We start from the raw sequence: 17,223 nt of genomic DNA on the forward strand, positions 1-17,223 counted from the left end.
TTTTAATGACTGGATAATTTTTCATAGCTAATCTCTTAATCAACATATGACTGCAGGAAAAAAATATGTTTCTAAAAAACTGAACCCTAATTATTTAATGAGTAATGGGAATATAAATTTATTGGTAATAATTTATATAAACTAATTTAATTATTGTCCTTTTTGTAACATTTCCCCTCTTTTTGTTTTCTCAGTAATTCCCAGGGCCAAAAATAGAATATTACATGATTTTTTAAAAACATAATTTATTCTAAAACAAATTTAGTGATGGTTAATAAACAGTATTTTGGGCTTTAAATGCACAAGAAGTTTTTCTTTTTGTGGAATTCTATGTATCTTTGAAAAGACAAAATGAAAATGTAAACTAGTTCAACAAATTCTAAGGTATACCTGGGAGACAGATTTTACAGCTTTAATTGTTTTATTATTTATTTATTATGTAATTTGCATTTATACTTGTCATTCTCTTTGGTTCTCTCATTTTCATTTGCCTCTTGAAAATTCTGTTTTCTATATATATATATAACCTTAGATTCTTTCATAAGATGAAATTTTGTAGGTACTCGTGGTGTTTCTCCACAATCATCTCTGGATATCTTCTTAAATGGAAAATGTTCTAGTTCTTACTTTTGGTGCTCAATTCAAGAACATTAAAATGTGGCTATTACATGTAATTACTCAATTTACTCAGGCTCTGTAGTTCCTCAATGGGAGTTCAAAATAAGATCATTCTGTGATGAGAGAATTTGGTTATCTGTATTCACCTCTTGACTTTTTTTTTGTTTGGCTTTTTTTCCCTTTTTATATTGCAGATCTGAAAAGGCATAATTATATCTTTGGTCCTGATTATCTCTTTTGTTATCAGATATCAGAGCAAGTAATGATCACATTTCCTCTTGTATTCATTTTGTTTGTGTGTGTGATTTGTGTTACTTCCACATTTTGAGAGGGAGAAAAAGTTACTTTTATCTTGTGTAATTTCCTTTCTGTTTAATTTCTGTTCTGAAACAACAATTGAGCCATTATTAAATTCTTTCAGTCCTAAGAACACTATGTCATCCAGATTAATGAAGCTAATCTGTTAATTATGGGTTTGGGAGAACTAGTCAGCTGTGTCCAGGACATAACTTGTCTGCAGTCTTCACTGTCCCCTTCTCCTTTTTAACACTGTCATCCTCTGAGTAGCTGTGGGGCTCACGGTTATTCAACTAGAGACTACATTTTGAACTGTATGTGTAAACATTGGCGATAGGCATGTAAGTGGAAGTAATAATATACAAATTCTAGATCAAATGTATGAAAATAAGCTGTTTACCCTCCATACATCCTTCCTCATCTGCAGCGACAGGAATGCAGAATGTGACAGCCCAAGTTTGAAGGTGCAGGTGAGGGTGACACACTCAAGAATAGTGAGTGAAGCAGCAATATAGGAATAACGTAGATGCCGAGATAGCATCGTGGGGAGAGTACGCCTGATGGCCTTAGGCTGCCTGTCAACATTTGGACTGTTACGTGAGAGAGAAGTAAACTCTACCTTGTTTGAGTCATTTTACTTTTGAGTTTCTTTATTGTGGAGGTAACCTGTACTCTAGCACTCACTATTCTTACCATGCTTGCTATCCCATAATCTCTTTTTTTGGGGAAGATACAGGCTAGCCAGCCCCCACCCCAACTAAGATGCTTCTGACCATTTGAAAGACTGCAGCAACATTTCCAGGGTTGTAATAGTTGTTTGGATAATTTCTCTGTCAGCAACAGTGACTTAAGGTCTAAGGTAGACACTGGAACAAAATGGAATCCTGAAGGCAAACATCAGTTTTTTATTATCACTTATATATCATCTTATTCTAACATTCCCAAAACACATATACAAAAAGAATGTGTCTCTTACTCTGAATGTCAAGAAATTCTTGAATTTAGAGATGAATGATAGGCTATCTAGTTTTTAGTGAATTTTGCGAAGTATTGCTATCGTTTCATATTGCTCCGTGTAAGCTTCCCTATTTAGTAAGTGGAATCATCACAAATATTAATGCTTCTAACTAACAAGTTAGTGTGATCTAATATGTTTCCTCAGTCTTGGTACTCTCTCCCATACATCTTTCTGGGTATAGATATCAGAGCAAATGGTAAAATATACAAATAAATTAAAAATAGATCGTACTTTGTATTTTGAAGATATTTGTAAACCATTTTTTATCAGTATCCTTCTTATTCCTTAATCTTGTATTTAAATATAAATTAAAACCAGCTGGTGAATACTCCTTTTAACACTCTTGGCAGAAAATAGTAATCAGTCTTGACACTATTCCCTGCTGAACTTTGAACTGGCTTCAGACGTCCTCTCACCACAGGTTCCTGGAAGCCCCTCCCTACCACTGACAGAGGAGAGGAGATCTGTGTATTCTCACTTGTTAAAATATTTGCTATTTCCTTTTCATTTCTGAGCACTGTAAACTTTGCCTATACATTACACAAGTTTGTGATCTTTCACGTTATTGGAGTTGGAGAGCCATCTCATAAATTCCAGATAAACAGGCTCTCAGTTTTAGGCTTTGCATTTTTCAGAGCAGGGACATTTTCTGATGATTCACTTTATCTTCAATGGCTGGCATAGTGCATAGTAGAGAGTTAGCACTCATTCATTCAGAAAATAATGAATGCCTTCCCTGTGTCAGAAATTATCCTGGGAAGTGGTGAGGGACTAGTGAATGAACAACGAACACACCTGTCTCGTGGTGAGGAAAGTGATAATAAGCAAATGAACATATAAATATATACAATGAACAACTGCAATAAGATAAAATAAAATAGTGTTAAGAAAACAGGAAGTGATTGGGGATCAGGGCCAGAGTTGAAGAGGTGACATTTGAACAAAGAACTAAAAAAAAGTACAGGCAAGGGAGAGCATTGTAATAGAATAAAAACGGCTGCAAATTCTCTCATACTCTTCCCACTAAAAAATGGAGTCTGTTTTTTCTCTCTTGAATTTGGTTTGTCCTATGACCTTCTCTGACTGCTAAATGTATAGAAAAAGTGATTCTCTGTAAGTTTCAAAGTTGGAACTTTGGAGATCTTGACCTTCTGCTTTTGTATTCCTGAAACATTCCCTCTTGTAACCAAGCCACCATATTAAAAGGAGCTCAAGCTGCATGGAGAGATCTTGTGGAGGAGAACTAACTCTAGCAGAGTCCCAGACACCAGCCAGCACCAGCTGCTAGCAGATGAATAAACCGTCTTAGATGTTCCCGCTCAGTTACACCTCCAGGTCATTGCACCTCCAGCTGACATCATGTGTAGAAGAATAAATGCCCCGCTGAGCACAATCCACCCACAGAATCAGGAAAGATAATAAGTGTGTTTGTTGTTTTAAGCTACTAAGACTTGATATCATTTATTACACAGCATATGTATCTAAATTAACATTTTAAGAAGATATAGCAAGTGCAGAGGACCTGAGATGGGGTTGTTTTTGGCATAGGAGACCATTGTAATTAAAGTGGAGTTATTAAGAGCGAGAATTTTAGTACAGGGAGCCTGAAGCCAGATCATGTATGGCCTTATATACCAGGGGTCAGCAAACAAGGCAAAATCTTGTCTTCAGCTGTTTTTAAATGACATTTTTGTTACAACACAGCCACCCATTCATTGATGCAGTAACTATGGCTGCTTTTATGCTACATTGGCAAATTTGAGTAGTTGTGTGGTCAATTATATGGTCCACAAAAATCTAAGTTATTTATTACCTGCCCCTTCTCAGAAAAAAAATCACCAATGTCTGTAGTAGGGCAACCCACTGTGGTGCTTGAGCAAGCAGTTTACATGATATGGCATTCTTCTGGCTACTATGTGGAGAACGAAATATAAACGGAAGACAGAAACAGGGAGACTACTAAAAAAAAAGCTATTGTCAAAAGATGGCTAAGTAAAATTGGTGGAATTGTGAAAACCGATTAAATGCAAGGTATATTTTGAAGGTGGAGTTGACTAGGGTTTAGATTGACTAGATGTGAGAAAATTCAGATATGACCCAAATATTGTTTGGTTTCAGCAATGGACAAAATAAGTCAAAATGCTTTCATTGATTAAATTATTTTTGATGTAGTGATTGGGAAAAATGAATGGTTTTCATGTAGCATATAGCTCTACTTTATGTATTTTCTAATGAGATGAGTATTCCAGCAATAAGTATATAAACCAGTGTTTCCATGGAGGGTCTGGGCAAAACAACATCTTTTTTTTTTTAGGGAAACACCTTTTGTTGTTGTTGTTGTTGTTGAGTATTCATTTGCTGGAATTGAGTATTCATTTGTTGAACCATTCTTTGAAAATGCTGCAGTGGTGTAGGAGGACAAACATCCATTAGGGTTTCCTGTTACATCAGCAGTCGGTCTCTGTGGGAAGTCACTCTAGTCCTGGGGGTCCAGCTGTCATGTTATCAGATGGAAAGCTATGAATAGTTTAGTTCCTTGTCGTTCTTGGGAGTATTTATCTATTCTTAACCTTAGAAAGCCATTTTGGACATGTCTATTTAACCGCACAATGAATCTTCACCTTTGAGCATAAATTATCTGTTCTATTCAGAGGGGCTCAGGAGAGGGGAGTATTCTGAAAATAACTGTGCATGGAGACGCAGTAAGGGAGATGCTCCTGGAGGAGACTGCACTGGCATCACGGGAAGGATGAAGCCAGCAGGAGGCCGTGTGTACTTCTGTACTCCCAAGCAGTCCAGCTATGGGAGAGTTTAACACAGAAGAAGAGAACTCATTTAACGATCCATGTCTTCCTACACGTTTCTGAGGGGTGTGTGATTGTAGCTGTCACATCCAAATATGGTAGCTTACCAGTTTCAACAGCAAAAATGAGCGACCTGGCTCCTCACAGGAAGTGGAAGCCTTCTGAATACCTAGAAACTCTACCTTGATGAGGGACTATACTTTGCTTAGTGACGCAGCTTGTTCCTGGTCACAGTGCACCCTCCAGAGTACCTGGCAGGCAGCTTCCTGGTCCTCCTTTGAAGAATCCTTTGAAGAAGTTCATTCCAGCCAAATCCCACTCAAGTGACAAGATGTTGCTTAAAAATGCCCCCTCAGCAGTCTGCCATCTAATAGAGACTTCCTTTCTCTTGTCAGGGTTTGTGTGAGAATTTTTTTTTTTTTTTGTCAACCTCTGGTTTGATCACTGTAAAGAGGAACAGAGAACTGGATGGACAGGGATGATGCGTAATGAGAACTGCTTTGGGAGGACAAATGAGGAAATGCAGGCAGGCCACCTGGAGGGCCACAGTGCTCGTGTGCTGGGCAGAGCCCGGAGACCTATGGATTTTCATTAAATGGATTTCTACTGCCTTTGAAATTCTGTCACCAAAGATGCACAATAAGCACAATTCCGTATGGTTCCTGAATTGAACGGAAAGGTGAACGTATTGGTGTGTAACTGTAGCACCGCTGGGAAGATAACTGGAGCTCAGAGAACTGCTGGGCCTCCTTCTGATGGCTGGGCCTCCACTCTGAACCACTGACCCGTGGGGACAGGAGTCTTCCACCTTGAGAGTGTGGAAGACCCTCACCCCAAATCACAGCCCTAAATGAGAGCTGATACCAGATGCAATGATTAAGCACCGATAGTACTTTAAGCATGAGAATGGCTTCCCTTCACAGCTGCACAGCAGAGACTTGTATTTACGAGCATTTGGTGAGCTCTGCGACAGGTTTATTATTTGTTGGCTTTCTCCAGCATTGCACAGTAAAAACTGTTTTCAAAGAGTATTCAAAAGTGGAGCCGGCTGTCATTATAGCAAACCAAATCCATCCACTGATAAATTTCACTCTCTTGATTGATAACTGGCTCCATGGTTTGGCATTTCAGTAAAAGAGTGGAAAAAGAACAAGTCTCAGAGGTCATTAATCCTTTTTCTCCCCCAGACTCCCCTGGGTAGCTGCTTGTGCCATTATCGACATTTCTCAGTGCTGATCTCAACAGCTCCTTACTGGCCCCAGACATTGGTTTGCCACCAGGTACTCCCTCCTTTCATGGCAGTGCTCTTGACCTGATACTGCCTACAGTCAGGCACTGCCCGCTTCCCAGGGCAAGTCCTCAAAGCCCATGGTGGGGTTGGTCCCTTGGATCACAGCTTTTCAAAAGGAACCTTCCCGGTAACTTTCCACACTCAGATGAGGAGCAGAGGGAAGCACTTTCGAGAAGCCCTTTGCTGCTGGAAACAGCACAAGGCACAAGAGCGTGTCAGGTTTGAAACGGGTGTTCACCTGCACATCCTGCGAACCGGTTTCCGTGGCCATTTGATATAATTATTCTTGATGTTTCACCTATTGTGCTATGAGTTAGTACGGAGGAGAGCTGTAACTGTACATCTGTTTGACAGCAGTGAATAAACCTCTGCTGTCAGGGAGAGAGTCTGTGATTTTTTATTGCTGTGAAAAAGCTCGGAGTGTGCTGGATGAAATGTCAGGCATCGTTAAACCAAATCCGCCCTCAAAGAGCAGTCAGTGATTATGAAAACCTGGTATCTCTAATTAATCAGAACATGAACCTTTGGGGTATTAGGGTTGTAGGTATGTTTGGAGTGGAGGCGTGGAGGTTCCCTCAGAGTCCTTTCCTGGTTTGCCTCATTTCAAAGAGAGAACTCAAGCTCCAGATGGGTTCAAAATCCCTAGGTCTCAGATCCTGCTGAGGATTCAGGATAAAGTGATCCTGTCATTTGCCAGAAACCTGGGGGTGTTTCTTTGCTGCTGTGTTAACTTTTGCAGAACATTTAAATTAAACACAAATATCCTCTCCATCTGTCCTCTCTGGAATAACTTCTGGACAATACATTTTTTTTCCCCCAAATTCTTCCTTTTTTCCAGTTGGAGCTTAAGTATTCTAAGACCTTCAAATTGCTTTCATTTCTGTAGAGTGCTCCTCCTTTGTCTGTAGTGTTAGCATTATTTATTATTTGGGGGAAACACTTCAATAGGAAGTTTTTAAATGATATGGAATAGAAAAGTCTATAAAAATCTTTAAGTCTGTTCCAGTCAGTGGGGATGAGTAATGATGGCTTGGAGGGGTCCTTCCAACATTTTCACTGACTGCTCAGGGAAGGTTTTGGGATTTGGGGATTCAAACAAGAGGAAATGCATGAGGCATTATCTCAGCAGCTGTCAGGGAGAATTCTAGGTTCACACTGACACTGCTTTCTGCCCCTCTAGCTCTTTCTAGAACTTTAAAAATGAAACCTGCATTTCCATCTGCCTAGTTTTACTGTAAACATGTGTTTGTGTGTGTGCATTTTTGTTTTCTTCCTGAAATCAATGTGTAAAAGATCACTGAAAAAAATCCTATGGTAATCTGTCAGATGAAAACATGGACTTTGAAATACTCTTGGTATGTTCTGGTATCAGCTGCATTGAGGTACAGTTTACATATAATAAAATTTACCCATTTTAAGCATTATAGTTGATGGGCTAAGACAAATACATATAATCATGTAATCACAAGCACAGTCAAGATTTACAACTTTCTCATCACCCTATAAGGTTTGCTTGAACTCTTTTGAAGTTAATTTCTTCCCTATCCCCAGTCCCTGGCAACCACTGATCTGCTTTTTGTCCCTAACATTTTGCTTTCTCTCAAATGTTTTGTGGATGGTTCTGTATAATGTAGAGTCTATCTGGCTTCTCTTGCTTAACATCTTGCTTTCTAGTTCCATCCATGTTGTTTCATATATCAGCCATTCCTTTTCATTGCCAAGAAATAGTCCATTGTACAGATACATCACAGTTTATTAATCCATTCACCAGTAGGTGAACATTTCTGTTGTGTCCAATTTCTGGCTATTATGAGTAATGCTGGTATTAACATTTGTTTATAGGACTTTATGTGGATATAATGTGGTCTGCTTTTAGTCTGTACTTTGGAGGCTGTGCTTTGCTTACTAGGTTTTTACTAGACATCACCTAACTATTGGTGAGTAGAGGTTCCTGAAATTAATGTCAGTTCTGATGGTTTGACTGCTTTAGGTCAGAATCTGAAACTCAGAGTGTTCATTCACTATTTTGGGCTGAATTATATCCCTCTCAAATTCATGTGTTGATGTCCTAATGCCCAGGACCACAGAATGTGGCTGTTTGGAGATAGGACCTTTAAAGGGCTAATTAAGGTAAAACGAGGTCAGATGAGTGGGCCCTACTTCAGTATGCCTAGTGTCTAAATGAGAAGATTAAGACAAAAATCAATACAGACCAAGGGACAACCACATAGGACACAGAGAGAAGGTGGCCATTTGCAATTCAGGAGAGAGGCTTCAGAAGACACCAAACCTGCCAACTTCTTGATTGTGAACTTCTAGCCCCCAGATCTGAGAGAAAATAAATTTCTGTTGTTTAAGCTAACCTGTCTGTGGTAGTTATGGCAGCACTAGCAAACTAACAGACTCACTCATTTATTCATTAAATAATCATTTACAGCAAACACAGTTTGTGTCAAACATTGCAAGGTAGTGGAGATACATATAGCATCCTGCTCTCACAGAGCTGAAATTCCAGTGGGTGAAAATAAACAGTAAAAGGAAACAAACAAACAAAAAGCCCAAGATAATATCAGATACATTAAGAGCTATGATGGAAAGAAAATGGGAACAGGATAGCAAGTGATTGAAAGGCTGCTTTAGTGGGGTGTTCAGGAAAGCCTGAAGAAGATAATTTAAGCTTGGAACTGAATAATAATAAGGATCCAGGCTTGAGGTGATTCAGGGGAAAAGGACTTCAGATAGAGCCACAAGTGCAAAATGCTGTGGGGAAACTGATCAGATTGGTATTTATTGATGTCTGGTTTCTGTCAAGCAGCGTGCCAGGCTCTTGGCATGAAAACTAAAAAAACTTATTTCCATTTTTTACATATGATGAAACCGAGGCTAACTGATAAAGTAACATGCCCCACATACTCTGAAACCCACAGACAGAGACACACTCATAAATGCAAACACATCAGTGTATTTTTATCTAAATATTCCTTTGCGTATTAGGTTAGTGGTTTCTATACTGGAGCATGTGTATCCTGAGGGTAAACAAAGATTTTCCAAGAGGTACTAAACTTGGGTGGTATTAAGAGAAGTAATTTCCAGATTCTAACTTTATTTTTTAGTTTTTCCTAAAATTGATCTTCCTTGAAACATCTCTGAGACAAAAGAGCTAGTCTTTTTTTCCCCTATGTCTCTTCTTTCACAATAAGAAACTACCTCTCTCCTCACATGTGAGTCTTTCCATGCGTGTGACCCATGAATATAAAAACATGGGGGCAGGAGTAAAGGGAGAATTTGAAATACTGTTGTTGATGTTGAGAGACTGCATGGCTCTGATGACTTGGTAAAAATACTTTTTACAGGTCAAGTAGTTCCCTCTTTTTTGCTCTGGAGGAGAATCTGCTAGATTATTAACCATGATTGTTTTTAATGATGAATGATTATGCAACTTTAAATATGCCATGCAGAATGATTTTAAAAAATTGAGTGACATTGCTGTAACCAAACTCCCTCAATTTCCATCTACTTATTTGTGTGAACAAAGTTTTCAGAGATTACATCTATAAAAATGAAAACTAGAAATAAAATTGATGCTGAATCCTGTCTCATTCTAGCAGTAATATCCATGGATATGTGACCCAGTTGACAAAAATAAATAAATCAGCTCCACCCATCTCCTTAAGAGAGAACATTTCCAATAAAAATTGATTTTAGGCTTATTAATTCCTTAAACACTTAAAAATATATATTTTTTCAAGTAGGTTCTAAGAATTGTAATGAAACCTCAATCATAAAGAATTTTAAGCACTTGAAGTCTTAAGGTTACATAAGTAACATACAGTTATATAAAATAAGGTTGGTAAACTTCAATTTATATTTAGAGCACTGTTTGAAAAGTATAATTGAGTGATCAGTAAGGCTTTTGAGCATAAGTGCTCTACATAAAAATAATTCTGTGAGAATGAAAATGAATTGAAAAAGAGCAATGTAAAATTTATGGCTGTTAAAGCTTATTTATCAGTATGAATTTTATATGTTACTTTAATTTCACTGTATATTTACATGAGTAAGTTAGTCATATATTTAAAATTTTCAGTATTAAAATATGCTGAAAATTTAATCTTTTGCAAATACTTGAATTTAGGATAAATTTTTAAAAATGTCAAACCCAAGTCCTCTGTTCAACATGTTGATACTTCGATCCTAATCTCAGCCTAATCTTGCTGCATCTGCACTAGTCTCACCAATAATCTTCTTTGTGTCTGATATAGCCATACTCACTCTACTTAATTCAGAGAAAGTCACTCTTTGATTACTTCTCCTCAGAGTATTAACTCTTCCTACCTCAGTAAACATTCTCCTTGGTGGCTTATAGTGTGAATTGCATATGTGAATGGTGTAACATGTTTTTATGATGCATGAAGTAGAATACCATGCAGTGGTAAATAGCTCAGTTTATAGTTGGAATTCAGAATTTACATCTTCACAGCTACTTTTGGGACACTTTTAGTTTATAATTTCTATGTGCTTCAGTTTCTTTCATTTTGAAAGGAGGATAATCGTAGCAACTACTTCCTAGGGTTCTTAGGAGGAATAAGTAAGTAAATGTATGTCAGGTGCTTAGAGAAGTGTTAATACATGTATGATATTACTATGAATTTCTACGTATGGCTTTTAGAGATACTCAGTACTTTGTTAGTCACCTCTGTAAGTCAGCATCTTTGTATACTGTAAAAACTCACTAAAATTTAGTGAATACATGTTATAAGTTTCCTTAGGATTTCTAATTAGGCCTTCAACATATTTCCATGCAAATAAGTTTAATTATATACCAGAAAAAAGCCTTTTGTATACTGTTTCAATTTCACTTGAGTACAAAGTTCACCTACCTTATTTTCGAACTTATTTATTTTATAACTAAAGATACATTTTCCATAAGAAATGTGAAGACTTATAAGTGTGAAAGAATGGCTTGTAGTTTGTCTGTTTACATTGAAATGAAAAAAAAAAAAGATTTCCTTGCTTGGTGTGCGTAGAGAATAAATGAAGGAGTAGTAGTCAGAAACCCAGATTTGAACCTTCTGTTGGATTTGAATGGTAGCCTCTTAGTCTTCCCTAAGCCTCCCTCTGTTCTCTGTGTCCAGGCACACTAAATCCATTGCTCTTGTGTAAATCCCTCTCTCCCACTTCATTCATTCTTTCCTTTTAATCTTATAGGTTAACCTGAGTGATTAAGGATTGATGCACATCTACATGCTGGATGTGCAGGTGCACTATGGCAACTCACCCAAAAGTTTGGGTTAAAGGCAAGGGGTCTCATGATTCACGTGGCTTTATGTAGCACAGATAAAATATTTGGAGAGTCTAATGCTTGTTACCTTGACCACTTACCAGTGGTGAAGGAAAGTCAACTAAACATTTCCGTTTTGTTGTTGAAATTATTAAAGGAGAGGATTATGGCTTTGGTCTAGAATGTTCATATCATTAGGTAATAGCCCTTTTACCTAAAATGCTAACATGTATCTCATGTGAATATCTAATATGAACTGAGTAAGGGAAGCAAGACAATTAGTGTAATACAGTAAGGGAATTAATTATGTACTCTGGATCTCATAGCTGGTCTGTTGTGAAGATAACCTTGAAAGCAAAATACTGTATACTTTTATTAAATATTTTTTCTTATGCTGTGTGAATCAACATATAACATCCAGTATCCTAAGAGTTTATTAGAACTGGTTCATCAATTCATTCCAAAAATATTATTGAGTATCTGTGTCTAGGTACTATAACTAACAGAGGCTAATAGCTTGAGTCTTCCTTTCTACTTTTGATTCCTGAATTTAAAAGGGGAAATAATGCTCCTGTCTTTCTGTGAAAGTTAATTTACTGCTAGCTAATGATTATTTCATTTCAAATAATATACATAAAGGCTGGATGATCTTTTATGTCTTCTTTTCCCCAAAGATACCCAAACCCTGTATTACATCCTCCTGAGTGAAACAGGTCTACCTGTTATTAAGCTATTTTTGTTGAAGAAATTGATACCAGTTATTTATTTTCATTGTTTGGGATCCTTTCTTTCGATTTAAGCCGTTCCCTTTACTGTGCACAAGTGCACAAGTGTCCACATGTGGACATTTTAATTATAAAAAATTCAAGCAATACATATGAATTAATATGAAGACCCTCTTCATTCTTTCTTTTTTTTTTTTTTTTCTAATTCTACTAATTTTCCTAGAGGTAGCATCATGAATAGGTTCTTTTTTATTCTTTCAAATATTCTCTTGATACACAGTGTATGGACTTCACTATATATGGATCTTTTTAGAAATGTTTTCTATCACCCTTTTAATTACTTACACTTCCTATTTGTACCCCTCCACCAGCCATTTCTATTTTAGGGGGAATTTTTTCACATTTCTGATGCTCTAATACATTCTATACTCAGCCTTTTTGGATAGTTCACTAGAAAAGTATTTTTCTTAATGTTTCTACTGATAAGATTTTTAATTGAGCATGTTTTTTACTTTTTTAGCTCATCCATTAATTATTTTGACAGCTCTATTTTTAAAATTTCTGAGATCTCCAGGTGTTTCTTTTTTTGTGTGTATACAATCTTCTCTAAGATCCTTGTCATTATTAGTTATACTTATTAATTAGTTTGCCATGGGTGTTAGTTTCTTGACTTTGGTGTGTTTTGAGCGCGTTTTATTTTTGGCACATTCCTTGCTAAAATGCTTTTTGGATTTTTTGATGGTCAGCTCATCTCTTCCTTGGAAAAATCTCTGTCCATTAGGCCATTCGGTTTACAGTTATAGGACATGGATGACCATGAGTTACGTGTCAAAGTGTTTGAGGGCCAGTTGGGGTGTGGTAGCTCCCTGATGTAGCCAACTGGCACACTTGTTCTCTTGCTCAGGGAATCTCCCTTCCTGGTTTCTCAGGATCATATGTTCTTCCTAATCATTGCTCAGTAAGAAGAAGACTATGTAGGGACCAGCGGGGTCCAGACGCTTCTGTTTATTACCATATTAATTATTCTAATACCTACCTTAGGGCAGTTTTTAATCTGTGTGTTCTTAACTCTGATCTCCTTGCAAACCACCCCCAGTCAGTAGCATTTTTTCCTGATTGTCTTTGTAATTTTTTTCTAGCTATTTCCCCCTGCGTTTGGGTCAATATATTTTCTTCATTTAGAAATTATGCAGATCTTCTTAAACTTTTTTCTTGTTTCTTGATTTTTTTCTTTTTGAAAAATTTATTTTTTTCTGTCATTATGAGGGAAATAACAGTGATTTGCTCAATCTTATTTCTTTCTTTATTTTTTAGCTTTATTGAGATATAATTGACAAATAAAAATTGTATATACCTAAGGTATAGTACTTGATCGGTCTGACATCTTGATTCCATTTTTTCCTCTCTTGAATATTTAACAACAGTAAATATACATTGTTTACTACTGAAACTGGCTCACAGCAAAATTAGGAACTAGACAAAATTTAGCTCTGTACAGTTCCTCCCATTCTGGAAGATTCAAGAATTTCAAAAATCATTTATACTCAATTTTAATGACTACTTGAAGATTAAATATTTGTTTTCCAGAGGATCCTAATTTTTAAAGAAATCCAGGTCATGTCCTAAAGTATTTCCTTACAAGCCATTTGGGAAAGGTAGAGGCAAAGGTAAAGGGCTGGAAGTTAATGCATAAAAGTGTGGTTCTTTTGTCTGTGCTAAAGGTAATACAGGTAGTTCTCATTTCCAAACAGACCTAGTTATTCTCAACAGATCCCTTTGCTATGTCTAAAAGGTCTTGAGTTTTGTTTGCTCAATTTAAGGGGGTAAATATATAATCATAATATCTCATATATCATTCATTATTAATTACAACCTAGTGCTTCTGGAAGGCCGGTGAAAATCCCAGATAGTCAATATTAATTGAAAGTTGATCATTATTCAAAAGTCTTGATAAGAAATATTTGGCTTAACTCATGACACATTGATGGAAAATGAGTGAGGTTACTAGGTGATTTTGCTATCATAAGCTTTTTCATTTTAGAGTTTCTTTTTTTCTTTTTTTTATTGAGGTATAGTCAGTTTACAATGTGTCAATTTCTGGTGTACCACACAATGCTTTAGTCATACATGGATATACTTATATTTGTTTTCATATTCTTTTTCACTGTAAGCTACTACCAGATATCAGATATAGTTCCCTGTGCTGTGCAGTATAAACTTGTTTATCTGTTTTATATATACCAGTCAATATCTGTAAATCTTGAACTCCCAGTTTACCCTTTCCCACCCCCTAACCCCCTGGTAACCATAAGTTTGTTTTCTATTCATTTTGGAGTTTCTGAAAATACGTACTGATTTTATTTCTTAATATTATAGATGGTGCTCATGGTAACTTAGAAATCAGCAGTTCAGACCCCCTAATTTAACAAAGAAAAGAGTAAGTTCAAAGAAATAAGATGAGTTAAGGATACTCACTCACTGGCTCTCAGCTAAGAATGGAAAGCACATTCTTATGCAGGCTCTCATTTTCTCCTTCTTCCCATCTGATATGCTGTCCACAAGGAGAATTTTCACTGGAATATTTGTATCCAATCAGGAATTATGCTGAAGGACAAACATGGAAACAAGAAAATAAACAGTTTTCCTTTTTGTCTAATCTCTCTTTCAACAAGCTGTGAAAATAGTGCTTCCCAGTAACTTGTGTCTGGTTTCTCTGGAAAAGAAAGCAGAAAGTGAAATAGAAAATACCCAGTGTAGTCCTTGAACTGGGGGATGGTTTCAGTAAGTATTAAACAGTGAATAATGCGTTTTATTTTTTACAGGGCATAGTTTATATCATATCCTTTTTTTCCTTTTAATGGTCCCTGACTTTCTTGGTCCTTTAAAAAAATAGAAACAAAATAATGGTATACTTTTCCATAGAACCAGAAGTCACCTCTCTACTCATAATTACTACCATAAACTACATATACATGCTCAACTATAACAATTGTTTTCCAGTCAGAAGCTGGAATAACATGCCACGTAGGGACTTTTTCCTCACAAATGGTAATAAATCCCCTAGGGAAAAAATGCTCATAGGGAGCAAGGTTTATGATGACTAACTGGAATTCAGATGCTTTTTAGATAAGATACGGAATTAATATGATGACCCTAAATGTGTGTGTGTGTGTGTGTGTGTGTGTATTTGAGAACACAATTTATGCAATCTGGAAAATGTCTGTCTTTCAAAATGATATTTTTTAAATTGTTTCCAAAAATCACCCTAGTTTGATGTAAAGTTAACCAAAGCAGTGGTAATAGAGGCAGTAGTCTAATCAGGTGCTTATCTTGTGCCAGACACTTTTTTAAACTCTTTATTTGAATTAACCCACTAAATCCTTATCACACTGTAAGGACAGATACTACTACTCCCATATTAGAGAGGCATGGAAACTAACTCAAGGTCACAGATCAGGGAGGTCATAGAGCCAGAATTCCAACTGTCTATCTAACCTTGAAATTCAGACCCTCAACTATAACTCCAGGCTAAAGAATCCAAGTAGCCTCATTCTCTTTAATCACCCTATCTAGTAGTTCGTGTTGTTAATAGAAACCTAGGAGTACTCAGGATTTCAAATACTTTGAAGTGTGTGTGTGCATGTGTGTGTGGGCTCACACACGTGTGTTTGCGGAAGTAGTGGAGGGGAAGTTTTAAACTAATTTATTTTCTAGTGAATTCACTTGTAATCTACTTTTTGATAATTTAAACAATCTTCCTTGTTAACTCTTGCTTCACCTTCATGATTTCATCTCACAATTACTTTATCTTTTTATAAGTCTACTCAAAATGGAAAAAGTTATGAGGAAAATAGCAAAATGGTAAATAATACATTGTCTTTGTTAACAAAAATGCTTAACACGGGTTTGTCCATTTTCTAGTCTGATTTTCTAATTTGATTGTCTATGACCTTAAATTTTAGGGTTTGAGTGTTTTGTATTGTTTGATTTTAATTTGCATAATGTTACATATATATTCTTGGTAAATCATTTAAATCTAACAAAATTCTACTCAGTCAGTAATGACCTTTTTTGTACTATTTTCCCAAATGTGTGCAATCTTCTTAAAGTGTTGATCATGGGGCAAGGGACATTACATTATTGCTGTTGTTGTTGTTATTTTACTGTTCAATCAATCCTCACTTAATCCTGACAGTGTACTTACAAGTAGTTATAATGAGTGATTATACCCATTTTACAGATAAAGAATCTGAAGTATAGAGATGTTAAGTAATAAGCAGAGTTGGGATTTGACCCCAAGAGGTTTGATTTAGACTTTGTATTCTTTTTTGTTTGTTTGTTTGAGGGTGTTTGACATTTTTTTAATCTATTTATTTTTATTATTTTAATTTATTTTTTATTGAAGTATAGTTGACTTACAATATTATATTAGTTTCAGGTGTACAATATAGTGATTTGATATTTTTATAGATTACACACCATGCAAATTATTATACAATATTCTTGGGTAATATGTTCCTTTGCATATTTACCATACAACATTTGGAAGCTTTGTTTTCCTTTTGAAAAATTCAGATACAGATATAAAAACTTAGATATTACTCTTTGGGAATGAACCACATTATGTTTTCAACTGAGGTGCTTTAGTTAAATCTCCAGGGAGTTAAACTAAAAAAAAAAATTGTGAAAAAAATGACTATTTGGAAAAAGGCATACCTTTAAAGGCTGCAGAGTTCATTTATATACGTATACACATTTTGAGAGTGAAACTTTTTTGAATGAATAATTTTTAAGCCTTTCTTAAATTTAAAGTTTCTCTTAAATTCAGCTTAATTTTTCTTTGTTTCTTTCTTTCCTGGCACATTATTTATCTTGGATCTCAATTGACATGTCTTAAATTCTGCTTGGTACCTAGTCAGGTGTTCTGAGAGCAGTGGTGTCTTGGGATAGAAGTCTCATCAGCTGTAGGGCGTCTGCAGTAGTTTTTTTTAAGGTAATATATCATTTGAGCTATGCTATTCCTGGTGCAGTTGTTCAGGAATTATGTTTTATAATCCAGCCGTTTTCTGTTGACACTACTTAATATACTGGAGTGTTCTGGAAACTACATTTACTCTTTCAGGAGACTAGATACTGTGTAATGTTCTTAAACAGGAGATTCCTAAGGAGTCCTCTTAAACCCTGAAGAA

General features: G+C 36.1%; 1 long non-coding RNA gene across 1 annotated transcript in view; it reads right to left on the reverse strand.

The window, feature by feature from the left end:
* LOC116660042 overlaps window positions 1-14,724 on the reverse strand; it is a 47,928-nt gene extending 33,204 nt beyond the window's left edge. Inside the window, exon 1 of the long non-coding RNA XR_004315392.1 lies at window positions 14,510-14,724. This is a non-coding gene — a long non-coding RNA (uncharacterized LOC116660042). The remainder of the gene's footprint in view (window positions 1-14,509) is intronic.
* Window positions 14,725-17,223: the final 2,499 nt, after the last annotated feature.

This window comes from Camelus ferus, chromosome 26, assembly GCF_009834535.1.
Source record: "Camelus ferus isolate YT-003-E chromosome 26, BCGSAC_Cfer_1.0, whole genome shotgun sequence".
Classification (NCBI taxonomy): Eukaryota; Metazoa; Chordata; class Mammalia; order Artiodactyla; family Camelidae; genus Camelus; species Camelus ferus.